The sequence below is a fragment of the Mus caroli genome, chromosome 16 (genome assembly GCF_900094665.2).
Source record: "Mus caroli chromosome 16, CAROLI_EIJ_v1.1, whole genome shotgun sequence".
Lineage (NCBI taxonomy): Eukaryota > Metazoa > Chordata > Mammalia > Rodentia > Muridae > Mus > Mus caroli.
The window spans coordinates 21,510,803-21,530,373 of NC_034585.1; the positions used below are offsets into that span (position 1 = coordinate 21,510,803).

At 40.2% G+C, this 19,571-nt stretch overlaps 1 long non-coding RNA gene across 2 annotated transcripts in view; it reads right to left on the reverse strand.

The window, feature by feature from the left end:
* The window catches only part of LOC115029577, a 21,216-nt gene extending 15,030 nt beyond the window's left edge, over positions 1–6,186 (reverse strand). For both annotated transcript variants that reach the window (XR_003835147.1, XR_003835146.1), the window contains exon 1: positions 5,843–6,186. This is a non-coding gene — a long non-coding RNA (uncharacterized LOC115029577). The remainder of the gene's footprint in view (positions 1–5,842) is intronic.
* Positions 6,187–19,571: the final 13,385 nt, after the last annotated feature.

Consider the following 19,571-nt stretch of genomic DNA (forward strand, 5'->3'; position numbering starts at 1 on the left):
ACAGTTGGATCTCATGGAGGCATTTCCTCAACTGAAGCTCCTTTCTCTGTGGTAACTCCAGCTGTGTCAAGTTGACACAAAACTAGCCAGTACACCCCCACAAGGAAGGAAACAAGCATATGTGCTATCATTGCATCATGTAGCCTTGGCCACAAAGAAATGCTCCGGGGCAAACAGGCAACCAAAGTTGAATGGGTCCAGCTTTTCCTGAGGACTTTTCTGCTTTCAGAAAATTTGACTCTTTTTCTGCAGTAGATTTGCATGATTAGTAACATGCAGGCTATGTTGACAATTATCTCATCAATATACAAGGATGGCAGAGAGAAGGAAAGTATCCTAGCCATGGATATTAGCCAACCTATAGCAACACTTTTCAATGTCTCTTTGACTAGGTCACTAAATCCCCTGTACTTTAGACTAGTTTGAGGCGCATTGGTTGCTATCATTATAATAAAAAAGAATCCTGCTGCATGTCTGTTTCTTCACAACTTCTCCACAAGAAACTAAAATATGAGAGTTGAGAGAACTTTAGGTGCTTTCAAGCCCTTGGTCTATATGGAGGACTGACAGAATCTGCTAGAAGCTACACAAGGAAGTTACTGGACTAGAAGCTCAATTTCTGAATTAGTCCCTCAGACATCATTCGATCTAAGCCACAAGCCAATGCTAATGTCAATTCTATATTGAACAGTATTGAAAAATGTCTAATAAACACAAAGTATCATTCTTTCAAAGAATATGAGAAATTGCCAAATCCAGAATCTCAGGATTTTCATATGACAGAGTTGTACCATGCTTTTATTTTTCATAGTACTTTCTATATATTTATAGTTCCATTGTAAAATGCCTGCATTCCAATCATTCAAATTCCATTCATTTTTTACAAGTTGGCCTTACACTATTGTGTCTCAACTTCTTTCATTTTTCTTTCTGAATGAAAAATGAAGACATAACATACATCATACTATGTTTGAGGAGACAGTTTATTGTACATAGGAGGGAGAGAACAGCCAGAGGTATCTGGAAGGGTCTAGACTAAACCACGCCAGCAGCCTGAACTATGTCTTGAGAGGACAGAGAGGCAGGAAGAGCTAGAGAGAAAGAGAAGGAGCTAAGAGAGGAGCTATAGACCATGAGGCACAGTGTGGGTAAGGAGACCAAGAGCACCAAGAAACCAAGAGACCAAGTAACCAAAATGGTTGAGTTATGTAGGAATCAGAAAAGCTGGGGGAAGAGAAGGGAAGGGAAGTTCAAGGACTGGAGAGGTTTAGGGTAGGGGTGGAGTATCATCACGGATGACCCTGTAACAGGTACTTGTATTTGTGGTTCTGAGAACCTGGCACTAGTGTTTGCTGTGATATGTTAAGCAAGCACCTCAATTAGCCCTTTGAGACATAGCCTGCCTTTCTTCCTTTCTTTGTCTCTTCCTTTCTTTCTCTTTCTTCCTTCCTTCTTTCCTTCTTTCCTTCCTTTCTTCATCCTTTTTGTTTGTTTTATTATGCTTTTTATTTATTTTTTTTTTTTGAAGCAGAGTTTCTCTATGAGCCCTGGCTATCCTGATCTCACTATGTAGACCAGGCTGGCTTTGAACTGACAAATATCTGTGTGTCTCTGCCTCTACAAGGCTGGAATTAAAGACATACACTGCCATGCTTGTTTCATGCCTCAGTTTCTTCATTTTGAATTAGAGTTCATAAAACAGTGTAGACTTCATAGAACTATTATAAGCATTATTTTTAAACTACTTGTGCATTATAGCAAGCCTACTATATCACATATGGTAGTGTTCACCAATGCTGTTTCTTTATGTTAGTTTAACATATCATTAAGAAACACGATGTTGGGACTAGAGAGATGGCACAGTGATTAAGAGTATTGACTGCTCTTCCAGAGACCCTGGATTTGGGTCCCAGGCCCCACATGGTGTTTCACAGTCATCTTTACTTCAGTGCCAGGGGATCCTAAACCCTCTTGTGACTTCCACAGGCACCAAGCACACATGTTGTGCACATATATACATGCAGGCAAAACACTCATACAAATAAAATACGTAAATATTTTTGAAAGGAAAGATAAGGTGTTTGATAAGAAAGTCCAGGACTAGAAGGAACGTACCTAGGGAATCCTAGTAGCTGGCTGAAAAACTAGATCTAGCTCAAAACTCACATGATTTTTTTTTAACATTCTTCTAAAGTTGAGACATGACATTTGTATATCTTTAGGTACACAGTATAATAATGTGATATATGTATATAATGTATAATGGTCTAATCAAGGCAATCAAAGCTGTTTTATCTCATCAAACGTTAATTATTTTATTTATAGGTAACTTTTACACTCTTCCACTTATTTTGAAACACATCATAGATTTCTATAACAGTTACCCAGCTCTGCTTCAGAAAGCTAGAACTGTTTTTCCACCTTGTGTCTGTTCATCTGTGCCCTACCTTTTCCAGTCTCTCTTGGCCATTAATACACTTCATTCTTCTATGGGACTGACATTATCATTTCCACAAATGAGGGAAAATATGCCAACTTAGTTGATTCTTTAAAATATTCACCACAAGCCAAAATGCAATATCCAGTTGTGTCCACTCACTTCTTCATACAATCATCCATTTTACTGTCTTTCTTGATGCATTAATGTGTACTTATTAATTCAGCAAATATTCCCTGAACATCATGATTCTTTTCATTAATGAAAGCCATCATTCAGAGATATGGTTCTATTCCCAGCTCTTGAATAGTTCACTATGGAGAACAGTGACAAGTGGCTTCTCTTTAAGCATCAATTTCTCAGAAGACTGGACAGAATGTCTCTAGGGTTCCTTCCAAAACAAGTGCCTGTTTGATGCTCTTTGCATTACTACCTACTACAAGGACACCATGATGCAAAGTCCTTGCCTTGTAGGAGTCCATAGTCACGTGAAAAAAACAAACACAACTGGCATTCTCTTTGTCCCTCATTCTATAGAATAGCATGTGCACCTAAAAAATATTTTGTGAGCAAATAAATTTAATACAGCTCATATTCCAGGGTTGGCAGGGAAGTTATTTTCTCATTTTTCCCCAAGATGGATGGATGGTCATGTATGAAAATTTCAAATAAAGTCAATCACTGGTGGTTTTTCAGCCCAGAGAAGGCAGTGTGAGTGTTTTGTTTGGACCATTGTGAGTTTTTAAAAATTTAAGTCAACATTTAGCAGCTGAGAATTTCCTCATAAAAATTCCGATTTCTGGCTCCCCTTGAAAAAGCTTACAATCTATCAACCCTAAGCTGCAATGCAGATAACGGCAGCTAACACATCAGAGGTTTGTTGTTTTTTCTTTTAGAATAAATGGATCTTTTAAAGGCTTTTTAAAATTGTGCATATGTTTATCGTGTGTATACGTGTGCATAGGTGGCTTCAGAGGCCAAAGACAGGTGGTTGAGATCTTACTGGCAGAGGTTCTGGGAACTGAATTCAGGTTCTGCAAGATCAGCAAGCATCTTTAAACACGAAACCATCTCCCTAGCTTCAAAATGTTTTATTTCATTTTCTATTTTTTTTGTTAGAATAAATATACTAATTATACAAGATAATGTAGTTCATTGTGACTTTTTAAAAGACTATTATATTTATTTACATTCCAGCAATTGTCCCCCCTCCTGCAGTTCCCCATCCCATTTCTCCTGCCTCCGAGAAAGTGCTCCCCCATCCCTGCTCTCAGGAGCCTCAACTCTCTCAAGGATTAGGCACATCTTCCCCCACTGAGGTCAGACCAGACAGTACTATTACTATGTATGTGCCAGTGGCCTCAGACCAGGTGGCTCAGTCTCTGGGAACTCCAAGAGGTCTGGGTTAGTTGAGACTCTTCCTATGGGGTCACTCTCCCCTTCAGCTCCTTCAATCCTTCCCCTAATTCAACCATAGGTGTCCCCAACTTCACTTCAATGGTTGGGTGTTAAGTATCTGCATCTGTCTCAGTCAGCTGCTGGTAGGGCCTCTCAGAGGACAGCCATGCATGCACATCATAGCATCAGTAATAGTGTCAGGCCTTGATGCTCCCCACCCACCATGAGATAAATCCCAAGTTGGGCCCATCACCGGACTGCCTTTCCTTTATACATGTATAGGTTGTACACTGATCATATTTACTTCCTTACCCAACTGTACCTCCCTCTTCTCAAGCAGTCCATGTCTACTTTCATTGTGTTTTGCTTTTTATCTAGATTCTGCATGTAGGAGAAAATGTGTGGTATTTGCCTTTCGAAGTCTGGTTTATTTCATTCAATGTCCTTCTATTTTTCCTGCAAACTACATGATTTTCTTCTTTATTACTAAATACAATGCCTTTATGTGTATATATAGCTACTATTCTTTATCTATTCATTTTCCCTTGATGGACTCCTAGGGTGATTCTACAACATGACTATTGTAAATAGTGCTCTAATAATATATAGTTGTAGCTATCTCACATCTTTAAAAAGAATGTGATATACCACACTTGAGTAAAAATGGAAACACTGCCTTTGGCTTTATCTTGAGGTATAAATATCTGGGTAAATATCTGTCATTACTTCTCAATGATGTTTTTTAATGTTGCTGGAAAAATAAGGGGTGGATGGGTGGGTGATTAGATGAATAGAGATAATATTTATTTATTTATAGATAGATGGATAGATAGATAGATAGATAGATAGATAGATAGATAGATAGATAGATTTAACTATTTGAACATGAGGAAAATCAGGTGTTTATTTTACCTAGCTAAGATTAGCATACTTCATTGGGAAGATGATATTGGGATAGTTCATTGGGAAAAATGTTTGTAGCGCTGGAAGAACACATAGAATGTCATCCTCCTTTCCCTGGGGACATTTGATTAGTGAGTCTGTATCTTACTGTATGACATGCTGGTAGCCTAGCTCTCTGAAGAAAAGGTCTCCAATTTGTAGAATTTGCCAAATACTGGGTCTAAAGGTTGCTGTCATGAGTAAATTCTGGGCTACTGTAAGCTTTAGCTCACAGCATTTCTGAAGTTTAAGCCATTCTGTTCTGCAAGCCATCATAGCCCTCTTAACACCATATCGTGACTAATGTGAAAACATGGAACTATAGAATTTAGCTACTCCCTACTTACCCAGAGCCCCAGGAGGAAGACAAGAAATAAAGACATGGAAGACCTTGCTTTCAGAAATGCCTATCTACTTCAGTAGATAAGGTAATATCTCTGTAAATACCAGAGAACCTGGTCTTTGTTTGGTTCTTTTGCTGTTTTAAATTTTGATTCCCAAAAGCAACATGGAAAGGAGGGTGTTTATTTTATCTTACACTCCATCATCCAGGGAACTCCAGGCAGGAACCTCTCAGCAGAAACTGAAGCAGAGGCCATGGAGCAATGCTGCTTATGAGTTTGGTTCCCATGGCTCACTCAGTCTACATTGTTATAGCTGCCAGGACCACCAGCCCAGGACTGCCACTTCCCACAATAATCTAGGCCCTTCCACACCAATCAGTGCCCAAAAGACTTGCCCACTGGCCAGTCTACTGGGGGTATTTTCTCAATTCAAGTCCCCTCTTCCCAAACGACACTAGCTTGTACCCTACCCCAAATCAATACTTGATAGTCCAGTGACTATATAAACCCTATTACAGCCCAAACAAGGTTTTTATATGCCCTCCAGAAGTCTATTCCTCCCATCTAGTTCCCCAGTTGAAAGTTTTGCCCCCAGGTCTTTCTCAGTCTCCTTATCCCATTGAGAAATAAGTGTTCCGTGACCAACTTCCAAATTTGCCTTAAAAGGTCTAGTTCTCCGCAACCCATTGCAACAACTCCAAATAGGCCCATTAACTCTCACCTAGAGGTCTGTTCATCTGTTTGCAGCTTGCCTGCTCAGCTTCTCATATTCACTTTCCCAAAGATATCCAGAGGGATTTTTTTTAGACCATAAATTAGACCATTTACTTCCGTGTTTCTTATCATCTAAGCGCTTCCCACTGATCTCAGGCATTCCATTCCTTCATATTGTCGGGCTCCGGCTCGGGCTCATGTGCCTTCAGACTTTCTTTTACTCCTCTGGCCTTTGGGGGTCTTTCCTTTTCCCTGTTCTTGCTCACCATTGAGTGTCTGCCAGTCTTGTCTCTCTCTTTGTCTCTGAATGTTTGTGACGATCAGTGCCTTCTCATATTCAGAGCATTATTTAAAACCTCTGCCTACCTGATGTAACTCAGTGACCCCCCCCCCAATCCACCAGCCTGCCCTCCCCCCTCAAGTTAATAATTGAATGAAAGCAGTTAAAGGGGAAGTGAAGAACTTCAATAATTCCAACTTTTCTTCTGGCTCTAACAACACTTTGCAAGCCTGTGGATTTCAGAGTGTATTTGTATATGTACAAGGGTAGTTCCACTTTATGAAGCAGAACAGAGGAAGAAGGGTGGAAAAGGAAGGCAGTGGCATTCAGTAGCAGAGGAGGCTCCCTGGAGGAAGTGGTAGATATGTTGGAATTTTTTCAGTACTCAGAATAACGTAGCAGAAAGCGTTGTACAAAGGCTAAGCTTCATTTCAATCATCAGCTGCTCTCCTGAGCTTAAAATGTCATTGTGTTTATAGGAAGCCGATGGGTACACTTTTCAGGAATATCTACCTTCTAAACTCACTGTACTTAAATGGCAGTGAGCATATGTGTGCATGTTGATCACGTGTGTGTGTGCGTGTATGTGTGTGTGTGGAGAGAGAGAGAGAGAGAGAGAGAGAGAGAGAGAGAGATATGGTTACCAGGCTTATTTTGACACAGATAAAGAGATTTCAGTGTTTGCCCAGAGGCCCACTGACTTGACCCTCTTCACTGACTCCATATCTGAAGGAAGAATCTGTTCCATGCCTCAGAAAAGACCCACTTAGGACAGGAAATGAGTCATCTGTGTCCCACAGGACCTGTCACAGGTCGGACTACACTAAATATGAAACATTAGGCTGGAGCAAAGTCACGGCAGGTTCGTTCCTTCCCACACTGCAACATTTCACAACCTCATGGTTCTTCATCCTGAGGCTTTCAGAGGTCTCCAAGGACCACCAGTCTGAGCTTTTTGGTCTATAAGGGGGTACCTGGGGCCCAGAGAATCTAAGTGCCTTGTCCACAATTCTACAGAATGCTCTCTAAGGAGAGTACCTGCCTGCACCCCTGACAAATGTTCTATAGCAGCATGTAACTTGATTGCTGAAACTCCTTATATATTTTTGTTTGCTTAGTGCTTATATGTAATTTGGTAATCATTTATTAACTATGTGTAGTTAAAAAGAATAAAGTTGCATCCAATAAGGTTCTTGAGTATCCCAGAAGAATCAGCTCAGAACACTAAAAGGAGTCATTGCATAAAGAATTATGAAAATCTACTTATAACAAAAAGGAAATGTGATTTGAACTATCTGTAAAGTACTAAGTCATTTTAAACAAGCCAGACAATGAATCATGCTCATCTCTCTATCTATAGAAACAACGATTTATCAATTCTTATTTTTTTTTGGAAACTTAAAATCTGTTTTAAAAGCCATACAAGGAAGTACACCCATCTGTAATTGGTGACATGAAGTCTTAGTGGCTGGAGGAGAACATTAATTCAAAAGTGAATGTGAAAGGTGAATGTGTGGGCCTTTTCAATTGTCAAGTTCAGCTGGGGTTTAGAAACTACAGCATTTCAAGACAGGTACATTGAAGGATGATTAATGGCCAGCAGAAATCATTTGCTTGTTTCCTATGTTTATGGCCAGTCTGAGAAAATGCAAATAGCCCCTCAAATGGAAGGAAGAATTAGAAGCAAAATCTGGCCCCTTATACTTCCCTTTTTCCTTGTCTCTACTGTCTTAAGCTCCGACTTGTATCAAAGAATAAAGATGAATAGAGTCGGGCCCTGTTTCAGAATCCACTGTAGAACAATTTGGAAGCTTTGACAAGAGGTCCTCATACTTGGAGTGTCTAAAAGCCACCTGGGGCAACCTTTCTAGACCCACTTCCTAAGCACCTGATTTCCTAAGTATTGGAAAGCACCCGAGAACTAGCATCCCATCAAGCATTCCCAGCTCATCCTACACACTAGACAGGGAGCAGAGAAGTTGAGACCTTGCCAGCTTTCTCTCACTCTTTATCCTGGTCTGTTTCTCCTAAGGTAGGGTAGAAGACACAGGTCTAGGATCCCCATTGAGTTTCTGTCCTGACTCAGCCAACAGAGCTTTAATGACTTGAGAGTTGGCTGTCCTTTGCCTCCAGTTGCCTTGGTAGGTCAAAGAGGCCATGGGCTGACAGAAACACTTGACCCCACTTAGCTCATTTCTGCAGAACACAGTGTGAACTGTGTGGTAGGTGATGGCTCCATGCTGCACATGCCCACAGTCTTCTGACTGTGACTTGCTCTCTTCTACCCCAGGCCCAGTATACAATCACATGTCCTTAAGTGGGACCTCTGCAGCCCCACTTCCTGTCCCGCGCAGGAATTGTTGGGAAGTGGACTGACTCTATCGAAAGCATTTCCTTCTTAGATCTGGAATGCATCACACCTTCTCCCTCAAGCTCACCCCACAGGATGATGCTCCATGTTAATTAAGTCAAAATATTCAGAAGAAACAAACCCTAGAAGAGAGCAAGCTCCTTGTAGGGCAGAGACCCACTGTAAAGGAGTGGTTCCTCTTCTTTCTCTGGGTGTTTTAATGAATCCATAAGGCAAATACATTTTTTTCTTTAACATTTTCAAATCCTCAAAACTAGAGAGCCAGATGCCATTGGCCTGATGGAGCTCATTTTCATGAAGCCTCTGATTCCTCTGAGAAATAAATGTTTTGGTAATTTCCAGTGTTCTAAAACTAGAACTTATCCTCGCAATGATTTTCCCTATCTATAATTGCCCATCATTGCTAGATGGGTTCTGGTGTTCTCACCTGGCCTTGTCCAAGGTTGAAGACTTCAACAAATATCTAGCTTCTACATGTTGAATCTAGACAATTTCTTATTTATTTATTTATTTATTTATTTATTTATTTATCTATTTATATGCATGGATGATTTGCTTGCATGTCTGTCACTGTACCACAAGCACCTTCCTCTTCTGTGGAAGCCAGAAGAGAATGTCAGAACCCCTGGGAGTGGAGATACAGATGGTTATAAGCTGTTGTATGGATGCAGGGAATTGAACCAGGTCTTCTGGAAGAGCAACCAGTACTCTAAATATGTGAACAGTTCTCTAACCACCACCACCCTCCCCGGTGCACTATTTTGTTGAGGGTTTCTTGAGTCTTATGTTTTAAGATTAAACTAATTAACTTTTTTCTGCATCTTCATCAAATACTTCTTTTACTTCTATATCTTTCATGAGGTAACAAGGCAAAGCTATTGTCTAAATCACAAAATATCTGTTTACAGAAGAAAACCAGAAATTGCCAAAGACAGTTCTCAAAGTCCATGGGCAGACTTGTTGGTCAAGAGGTGCAAGTGGCTGATTGAGTCCAATCAAGTTTGTTTGGTTCTCATTTAGTAGAATATACACTAGCCCTGTAGTTTCTAGAGAAACTATGGTGGTATAATGTGATATATACCTCAATGAAGGCAATATATATGTGTTATAATGAAGCAGCACTATTAAATTGAATCTATAAGAAGTTAATTTCCTTTCCTTACAAGTTTCTGGTCACCAAGAGATAATATTCAATACTCCCATCCTGCTTTGATATAATTTCAGATAAAACTAAGAAGCATGGCATATTCTTTAGTTTATAGACCTTTATGGTGTATTTCTGTTAGATCTTTATCATCAATGTGGCCCATTGTTTGGTACATTAGTCATTACTGTCAACGTGGCCTATCCTATCCTATGGAGGTTTGAACACACTGAACATGTTAAGTCATGCCACCTTGGTCTTGACTTGAGTACCAACCCCCCTTTGGGTGGCAATACCCATTAGGAAACCATCTTCCCCTCAAACGCTTCACCTCACCTAGCCTCATGAGCAGTGAATAACAGGCTAATCAGTGCATAGTTCCTTGTAGAAATTGTTAACTGTTGGTGTCTGAGAGGTAAGCCTATGCTCTTGAGAATTTAGAAAAAAAAATGACCCTTCATTTCCACTAAGGTTGTTGCCAGACAGCCATATTGCCACCAAGAGGTGTGGTGGTTTGCATAAGAACAGCCCCCATAGGTTCATATACCCAAGTGCTTAATCACCGGGGAGTGGGACTCTTTGATAAGATTAGAAGGATTACAAAATTCAACTTTGCTTTGGAGGATGTGTGTCACTGTGTCACAGTGGGTGGGCTTTGATGTTTTCAAAAGCCCACACCAAGCCAGTCTCTTTCCACCCCTACCCCCACCCCTCTTTCTCTGACTACCAATCAGGATATAGTTCTTAGCTACTGCTCTAGAGCCTGCCTATATGACACCATCCTTCCCACTATGCTGATAATTCAGTAAACCTTTGAAACTGTAAGCTTTCTTTCATAAGAGTGGCCTTGATCATGGTGCATATTCCCAGCAACAGAACAGTGACTAAGACAAAGGGTAAGCCCCAAAAGTACCCTACAGGGGAACAAAAAAGGGCAGTCAGAGACCAACAACATCTCCAGAAAACAACTATCAGAAGCAAGGCCAGCTCTGTTTCCAGGAATATGGACTTGAGTCTTTCACAGCCAAAATACTTTTATTTAATACCCACTTCAGCCATTACTACTAAACAGACTTCTGTATACCAAGTATCCCTACTTGGACATCACTAACCAAGCATGGGAGTAATCACATCTAAATTTCAAACTCCTTTGCTCATTGATTATTGAGAGTTTAGCATGTGAGAATAAAATTCAGGACCTATGAGAAACAAGATCATTCTATCTATCCCACTGTCTTCACAGCCTATAGACAAACAAAAAGCAGGCCTGGTGAATTAGGGAGCTATGTAAAAAGTCTCAAGAGTCCTTAGAAAGTACAAAATGGTGCCATGAATGTTCAAGAAATAGAAACTTCCAGAAGGCATTCTTAGAAGGCTTCGTAGAATAAGGCTTATTGGAGTTGAGCCTTGAAGAACTGAGTCAGAGCTGGGCTGTACAACTACCACCTCTTAGTCTAGCAACGAGCAGCCTAAACACAACAGAGAGGATGCTACGGCAGTCTCAAGACAGAAGAGTAGATCAGCTGCTACTGACTCCCCAGGCACAGCAGAGGAATACATGTAGCCTTCACTTTGAGATGAGGCTCTGGCTACCTAGATATGAGAGGGGTATGACAAGACAAGAGCTCCCCACCTGTAAAGTCATCACATGGAAGCTAGAAATCATAAAAGTAGATATCATAGAATCATAAGTGATCTAAGCTGGCAGAAACTATGGAATTTGACAGATGAGTATCTGGCAACATGAAGAAGTCATTCTTGTTTCAGACCAGCATTGCAAACTCATGCTAAGACCCCAGTCTCTGCAGAAGTGATTGACAACACCCAATTACAGCAAAGGCATCATTTCAATCCCACCTCCTGGCAGGAATAAGAAAAGTCTCCAATTGTATTTCTGTGGGGCTTTTATCTAGTCCCAGTTTTTAAGGAAATTGACTTCTTGTGCTATGTCACACAAGTAATATAATATAATATAATATAATATAATATAATATAATATAATATAATATGAAGAGACCCATGTTAGTCTCTTTATCAATGGTGGTCTCTCTATTGAGCACCATCAAACCCCACAGTAGACCCCTGGCTGGGAATGCATTCCCTCAATTATTGATGAGCCTGGCTGAAATATGGATGCTGTCTTGTGGTAGCAGTGTGGCAATCTTATTCCAGTGTTTACCAAAACTTTTCTCCAGATGTTGTAAAACATAACTAATAAAGAATTAAATGTGTAGATATGAGAGGAGGCAGTACAACCTGTATTGAAAAAATTTTCCCCAGAACATATGGAGAGTCCTGGGTGGTGTGGAAAGAAACTGCCCCAAAAGTCTAACCAAAGTCTTTGTGTAGGTTTTGTTATTCGCATCCATTTCCCTTTATTTAAAACCATGAGTGAGATTTTTAAACATTTTCAGTTTGTTAGATTTGTTGTCAAGTTTTATTTGATCCCCTTCCATTTTGCTCCTCCCTTGGTTCCTGTGCCTCCCACTTCTGCTTGATACTTCCAGTTGCCATTCTCCACTCCTATAATTTCTTCTTCCATTACTTTCTTGTCCCTACCCTTTCTCTTACTGAAGATCTCTTCCTCCTCCTCCTCACAGTTCCCTTTCTACTTTTGTGTTCTACACCACGAGAAAAATTACACACATTTCTCAGTGATACCTAGCCACTCCACCAATGGCTTCCTCTGCTAGGTAGAAGCTTTGTAATGGCATATAACACATTTGCCAGGTTTGGGGGTTATTTCTTGTGCCTTTGGGTCTTTATCACAATAAGCCTTCTCTATGCCTAAATCCTGATGTGTTTTATCTGTTTTCCTCCAGCAATTTCCAAGTCTCAGGTCTCACATTCTCAGACTTTAATTCATTTAAATCTATCTTCATTGTGTTGAGAAATATTTCGTCTCATTCCCTACAGGTAGAGGTCAGGTTTCTCACTTGTGATGAGACTTTCTCCCTAACCTATGTTTTTGTCACCTCTGTTTAAAATTCTGTATCTGCAGTTCTGTGTGTTTATTTCTGGGCTCCCTGTCCTGCTCTGTTGGCTTACATGTCTGTTTTTCTGCCAGTATCCCACTGGGTTGTGTTGTTGTTGTCGTTGTTTGTTACCATGGCTCTGTGGCATTGCTTGAGGTACTGTGATGGTTTCCTCGCTGTTCTTTCTATTGAGGACCGTTTTGGTTATTTGAAGCCTTTTGTGTTTCTATATGAATTTTAGAATTTTTTCTATTTCTATAAAGAATATAATTGGAATTTTGATAGAAGTTATGCTGCATCTGTAAATTGCCTTTAGCAATATGGTCAGTTTTAAAATATTGATTCACCAATCCATGAGCATGAGAGGTTGTTCCTTCTAGTGTCTTCAATGCTTTCTTCTTAAAGCTGCCACCAAAGGAGTTTTTCACCTTCTTAGTTAGATTTATTCAAGTGTATTTTTTTTAAATTGCTGTGAGTGGTTTTTTATTGATTATTAGCAAGTTAGTTATTATTACTCAGAAGGGCTATTGATTTCTATATGTCCATTTTGTATCCTGTTCTGATGAGAGAGTTTCAAGTTTTCTCATGGAGTAATGAGGATGTTTAACAATAAGATCATGTCAACTGCATACAGGAATATTCTTTCTTCTTCCTTTCTATCCCTTTCATTCTTTCTCTTGCTTTATTGTGCAAGTTAAGACTGTGGGCATTATATTGCATGCAAGTAATGAGAGTCGCCACCCTTGACTCATTCTGACTTCAGAATAAATGCATTCAGTGTTTCTCAATTTAGTATAATGGCTATAGGTTTGTCATAGATCGTCTGTATTATTTTTACATATGTCCCTGGTTTCTTCTGGCCTTTTACAGGAAAGCAATGTTGAACTTTACCAAAGGCCTTTTCTGAATCTATTAAGATGATCCTGGGAGGTCTTCTCTGAGGTCTAACTTATGTGCTGTATTACATTTATTAACTTAAATGTTAAACAATCCTTGAATGCAAAGAACTGGATCATGCTATAGGGCTTCTGTAATGAGCTCTTGAATATGATTTACAAGAAAGTGTCTATTAGGAAGACTTCTGTCTTGTTTTCTTTCTTTGTTTTGTTCTTACCAGTCTTGGTGATGGGGCAATACTGGGTATTTTGAATGAGTTTTCTAGTGCCCTTTCCTTTTCTATACTGTGGCACAGTTTCAGAAGTTTTGAAGTTATCTCAGAAAATGAATTCAGCAGTGGATCCCTTGGTCCTGGGGCTTCTTTATGGGGACAGATTTTATTATTGGTTCAGTCTTGTTGCTTGTTGAGGATCTGTTTATATCCATTATGTCTTCTTGATTTATTTTTGGGGGCTCACTTGTGTCTATGAATTTGTCCTTTTCTTATGGATTTTCCAGTTTGAGAGGACCTAAATTTTCAAAGTATTACTTAATGTTCTCTGGAGGGAACCTGTTGCAACTACCCCCTTTCTAATCTCTAGTTTTCACTTTGAGAATGCTTTTTGGTCTGTTTGGCTAGTGATTTGTCAATCTTGTTTATCCTTTCAATGAATTTAACTTTTTGTTTGATCAATTCTGTGGACTTTTATTAAGTGTGTACATCATATTGTGAACAATATGTAAGTGCATAATCTTTATTGTTATTATTTTTTACCTGCTGCTTTAGGATATGGCTGGTTCTTGTTTTTATGAAGTCATGAGTTACATATGCCTGAGTTAGCATTAACTATCAACTTGACACAGCCTAGGAACATCAGAAAAAGAATATCAATGCAATAATTGCTTTCAATGAAGCTGATCTATGCACATAACTGTAATGAGTTGTCTTGAACATTTTAACTGCTCTAAAAGAACCAAGGTTACCATGGGTGGCACCATTGTATAGGCAGGGGCTCCTAGGCTGTAAGAAAATTTAGCAAAGGGTCTGAAGATATGGGCAGTGATTAAGAGCATTTACTATTCTTGCAGAGGACCCAAGTTCAGTCCCCAGCACCCATGTCAGTGACTTACAATGCCTATAACTCCAACTCCAGAGAATCCGGACACTTCCTGTGGTCTCTCAGGGTACTTGCATACCTCTTTACAAATATAAACACAGAAACACATACATACCTATAATTAAAACAAAACAAAATAAGAAAACTAGCTAAGTATAAGCCTGTGGATGCATCATAAAGGAAGCCAATGAGTGAGCCAAGGAATTAGCTGGCATGCAGCTTCCCTCTATGGTCCTTCCTCTTGCTTTCTGCCTTGAGTTCCTAACCTGACTTTGTTCAATGGTTGATTGTGCACCATAAGCCAAATAAGCCTTTCTTTCCTCTAAAGTACTTTTTGGTCATGGTATTTTATCAAAGCAGCAGAGAAGTTAACCAATACACTCAGGTTATTTACTTGAGATCTCTCTGGTACTCTGTGAGCACCGTCACTTATAGCTATAAACTGCCCTCTTAGATCAGCCTTAGCTGTGCCAGTAGGGTGTCTAATGGGTTGTACTATCATTAGAACCTGTTCTGGGCACATTTTAATTATCTAAATGGCTCACTGCTTGTAAAAGAGCATATTAGCCAGTCTCCATATGTTTTGTAGCTTCTCTTGTTATTGGCTTCTAGTTTTTCGTTATTTGTTTTTTTTTTTTATAGCAGGTCTTTCTGCAGACCTGCCAGTGGTATAATGACACGGGTGCTTTTAAAATAGCTTAAAGCTCAGCCCTTCATCTGGGACAGTCTCCAGCTACCTCGTCCAGCTTAACCTGACGATCTTGCCTATGACCTACCACATGGCTAGTTCTACATCTTTCTTTGCTCCCCATCTGTTCCCTTTGGTGTCCCTTCTCTGAATCTCCCATTGCTGCATTCTTTCCCTTCATTCTCTCTGTCCAGCAGTTCCACCCTCCTCCTTCCTGCCCAGTTATTGGACATCATATGTTTATTACAGCCCATCACTAGTGAGACAATCTCTGATACAATTCTAGGTTGCCCTGGGCATGTGAGGAAGGACAAATATTTACAAAACAGAAAAATCCAGTGACAGACCAGAGAACTGATAGCACCAAAACCCTGCCAGCTCTCAGCTCTCTGCCAGTGCAGAATTAACCATTGGAAATGCAGAGTCACCCAACGTGAAGAAAAGTTATCGCGACACTTTGTTTTTGACTCCTTTATTTTATGTTCATGAGTGCTTTGTCTGTATACATATCTGTATACCATGTGCATGCCTGGTGACCTAGAAGTCAGAAGAGGGCATCAGTTCCCCTGGAACTAGAGTTACAGACAGTTGTCAGCTGCCATTTGGGTGCTGGGTCCTCTGCAAGGTCAAGTGCTCTTAACACTGACCAACCTGGCCTGCCCTTTCACTTCTAGTTTTAATCCATCATGACCTGAGAAAATACAAGAAAGTAGTGTAATTTTCTTGTTTTGTTTTTTAGTTACTTTATATCCTGATCACATCTTCCCCTCTCACCTCTCCTCCCAATCTCCCCCTCTCATCTCCTCCCTCCCCACCCCCATTGTCCCATCCTCTCTTTCTCTTCAGAAAAGGGATATCTCTTGCGCGCGCCGGACTGGCCAGCAAGAACAACGCTGCAACAGGATCCTTCTGCACACGTTTATTGGGAGAGCTTGATTGTAGAGGTGAAGAGACCCAAGCCCAGAACTGGTGCTGCTTATATAGGCCTAGGAGAGGCGTGTCTCACACCCGGATTGGTTATGCACTATACCTCATTTGCATGTTCCTCATCTGATTGGCTACTTTCTCTCAGCATCTCACAGTACCTCATTAACATACCTCATTTGCATGTCTCACATCTGATTGGTTATCCTCTCAGTACCTCATTATCTACCTCATTTGCATGTCTCACATCTGATTGGTTATTCTCTCAGTACTTTGCAGAGCCTCATTATCATTCCCCGGGCCAGGCAGTGTTTTGGCGAAAAACTTTATTGCATAAGTAAGCATTGGTCGTTTGCTCAAACTTATGCGTGGTGGCCAGCAGAAGCCTGCACCACTCTGCAACAGCACATGTGGCTTCCCACAGATATCCTATCCATTTGGCCCATCACTGGATTTTCTATGGATATCAACCCTCCTTGGCATATCAATTTTCGGTTAAACTAGGCCCATCTTCTCTTGTGGAGGCTTCACAAAACAGCCCAGTTAAGGGAAAGGGATCCAAGGATGGGCAACAGGTTTCAGAGACAGCCCCTGCCTCTGTTGTCAGGACACCCACATGAAGACCGAGCTGCACTACTGTTACCTCTGTACTGAGGGCCTAGGTCTGTCCCATGCATGCTCTCTGGCAATTCAGTCAACTTGGCCATATGGGCCAAGGTTTGTTGATTCTGTAGGTTTTCTTGTGGTGTTCTTGATTTCTCTGGCTCCTTCAATCCTTCCTCCCCCTCTTTCTTTGAATTCCTCAAGTTCTGACTAATGTTTGGCAGTGGGTCTCTGCATCTGTTTCCATCAGTTGCTGGGTGAAGCCTCTCAGATGAGAGTTATGCTAGGTTCCTGTCTGCAAGTACAGCTTGGCCAACAGTCATCAACTGATCATTCCCTCAATTTCTGTTCCATCTTTACCCCTATATATCTTGTAGGTAAGACAAATTTTGGCTCTAAGGTCTTGTGGCCGGGATGGCATCCCAGTACCTCCACTGAAAGTCTTTTCTGGTTGCAAAAGATGGCTAGGAGTCTTAGCTATGGTCACCCACAAAGATTCCTGGGGATTTCCATTGGTCTGTGTTTCTAGCTCATCCCAGAGATGTCCCCTTCTCTCTCCCCATACTCTCTCCCTCCAACCTCCCCCTACTTCATCCCTCCTGCTCTTTTCATCCATCCCTGATGTCTATTCTATTTCCCCTTTTCAGTGAGATTCAAGCAACCTCTATTGGGGCTTCCTTATTACTTAGCTTTTTTGGGTATATTGTAGCATGGCAATCCTGTACTTTATGGCTAAGAACCAGTTATAGGCGAGTACATTCTATATTTGTCTTTCTGAGACTGGGTTACCCCACTTCTGATGATCTTTCCTAGTTCCATCCATTTGCCTGCAAGTTTCATGATGCCAGTATTTCTAATAGCTGAGCAAAATGCCACTGTGTACCTGAGTGATATTGCATTGTGTAAATGACCCAATTTCCTTTATCCATTCTTTGGCTGAGGGACATCTAGGTTGTTTCCAGTTTCTGGTTATTATGAATAAAGCTACTATGAGCATAGTTGAGCAAGTATCCTTGAGTTATGGTGGAGCACCTTTTGCTATATGCCCAGGAATGGTATAACTGGGTGAGGTAGAATTAGTCCCAATTTTCTGAGAAACTGCCAAATTGATTTCCAAAGTGGTTTTAAAAGTTTGCAATCCAACCAGCAATGGAGTGTTCCCTTGCTCCACTGCCCCAGTTCTAGAATAATAACACAGAGGCTTATATTTATTTACAATGCCTTTGGCCTTAAACTTGTTCCCAACTAGCTCTTAACTCAAGTATCCCATTCATACTAATCTAAATTCTGCCACATGGCTGGTTACTTTTCCTCAGTTGCATACATCTGACTTCTCAGGGGCAAAAATCTTATATTGCCTGACTCTTTCCCTGAGTACCTATGTTCTCTCGCTGCCAGAAGACCCATTGTTTATTCTGCATTTTGCTGTAGGCCATGAGCTTAAAACAATCAGAAGGTGCCTTAGGCAGGTAAGGAAGGACAGAAACACATTTACACATAGTGCATATAAACAATGTACCTACACACGACATCCTTGCCAGCACGTACGATCACTTGAGGTTTTGATTTTGGCCATTCTGACTGCTGTAAGATGGAATTTCAGAGTCATTTTGATTTGCATTTCCCTGCTGACAGAGGATGTAGAACACTTGTTTAAGCGCTTCTCAGTCATTAGAGATTTCTCTGTTGAGAATTCTCTGTTTAGAGCTGTACTCCATTTTTTAATTGGGCTATTTGGTTTGATGTCTAGTTTCTTGAGTTCTTTATCTGTTTTGGATATCACTGTGCAGTCAGATGTGGCATTGGTAAAAAAATCTTTTCCCACTGTGTATGTTGGCATTTTGTCTTTTTGAAGGTGTCCTTCACCTTACAAAAGCTTTCCAGTTTTGTAAAATTCCATTTGTTAATTGTTGAACTTAGTGCCTAAGCTGTTGGTGTTCTATTCAGAAAGTTGTCTCCTGTGTTAGTACATTCAAAGGTATTTCCCAGTTTGTCTTCTATCAAATTTAGTGTTTCTGGTTTTATGTTGAGGTCTTTGATCTACTTGGACTTGAGTTTTGTGCAGGATGAAAGATATAGATCTAGTATAGTTTTGGCTTCTTTGTCGAAAATCAAGTGTCCATAGTTGTGTGGATTTACTTCTGGGTCTTCGATTTAATTTCATTGATCAACTTGTACGTTTTTATGCTAATACCATGTGGTTTTTATTACCATTGTTCTGTAGTACAGCTTGAAATCAGAATGAGTGATACTTCTTTTATTGTACAGAATTGTTTTAGCTATCTATGACTTTTTGTTTTTCCATATGAAGTCGAGTATTGTTCTTTCAAGGTCTGTGAAGAATTATGTATGTATTTTGATAGAGATTGCATTGAATCTGTAGGTTGCTTTTGGTAAGATGGCTATTTTTATTATGGTAAACTGACCATAATAAAAATACTGTTCATGAGTATAGAACATCTTTCCATCTTCTGATACCATCTTCAATTTCTTTCTTCAAAGATTTAAAGTTCTTGTCATTCGGGATTTTCATTTGCTTCATTAAAGTTACCCCAGGATATTTGATGTTACTTGTGGCTTTTGTTAAGAGTGTTTTTTCCCATAAAAAGACATAGACTAACAAACTGGCTACACAAACAAGACCCAACATTTTGCTGCTTACAAGAAACTCATCTCAGAGAAAAAGATAGACACTACCTCAGAATGAAAGGCTGGAAAACAATTTTCCAAGCAAATGGTCTGAAGAAACAAGCTGGA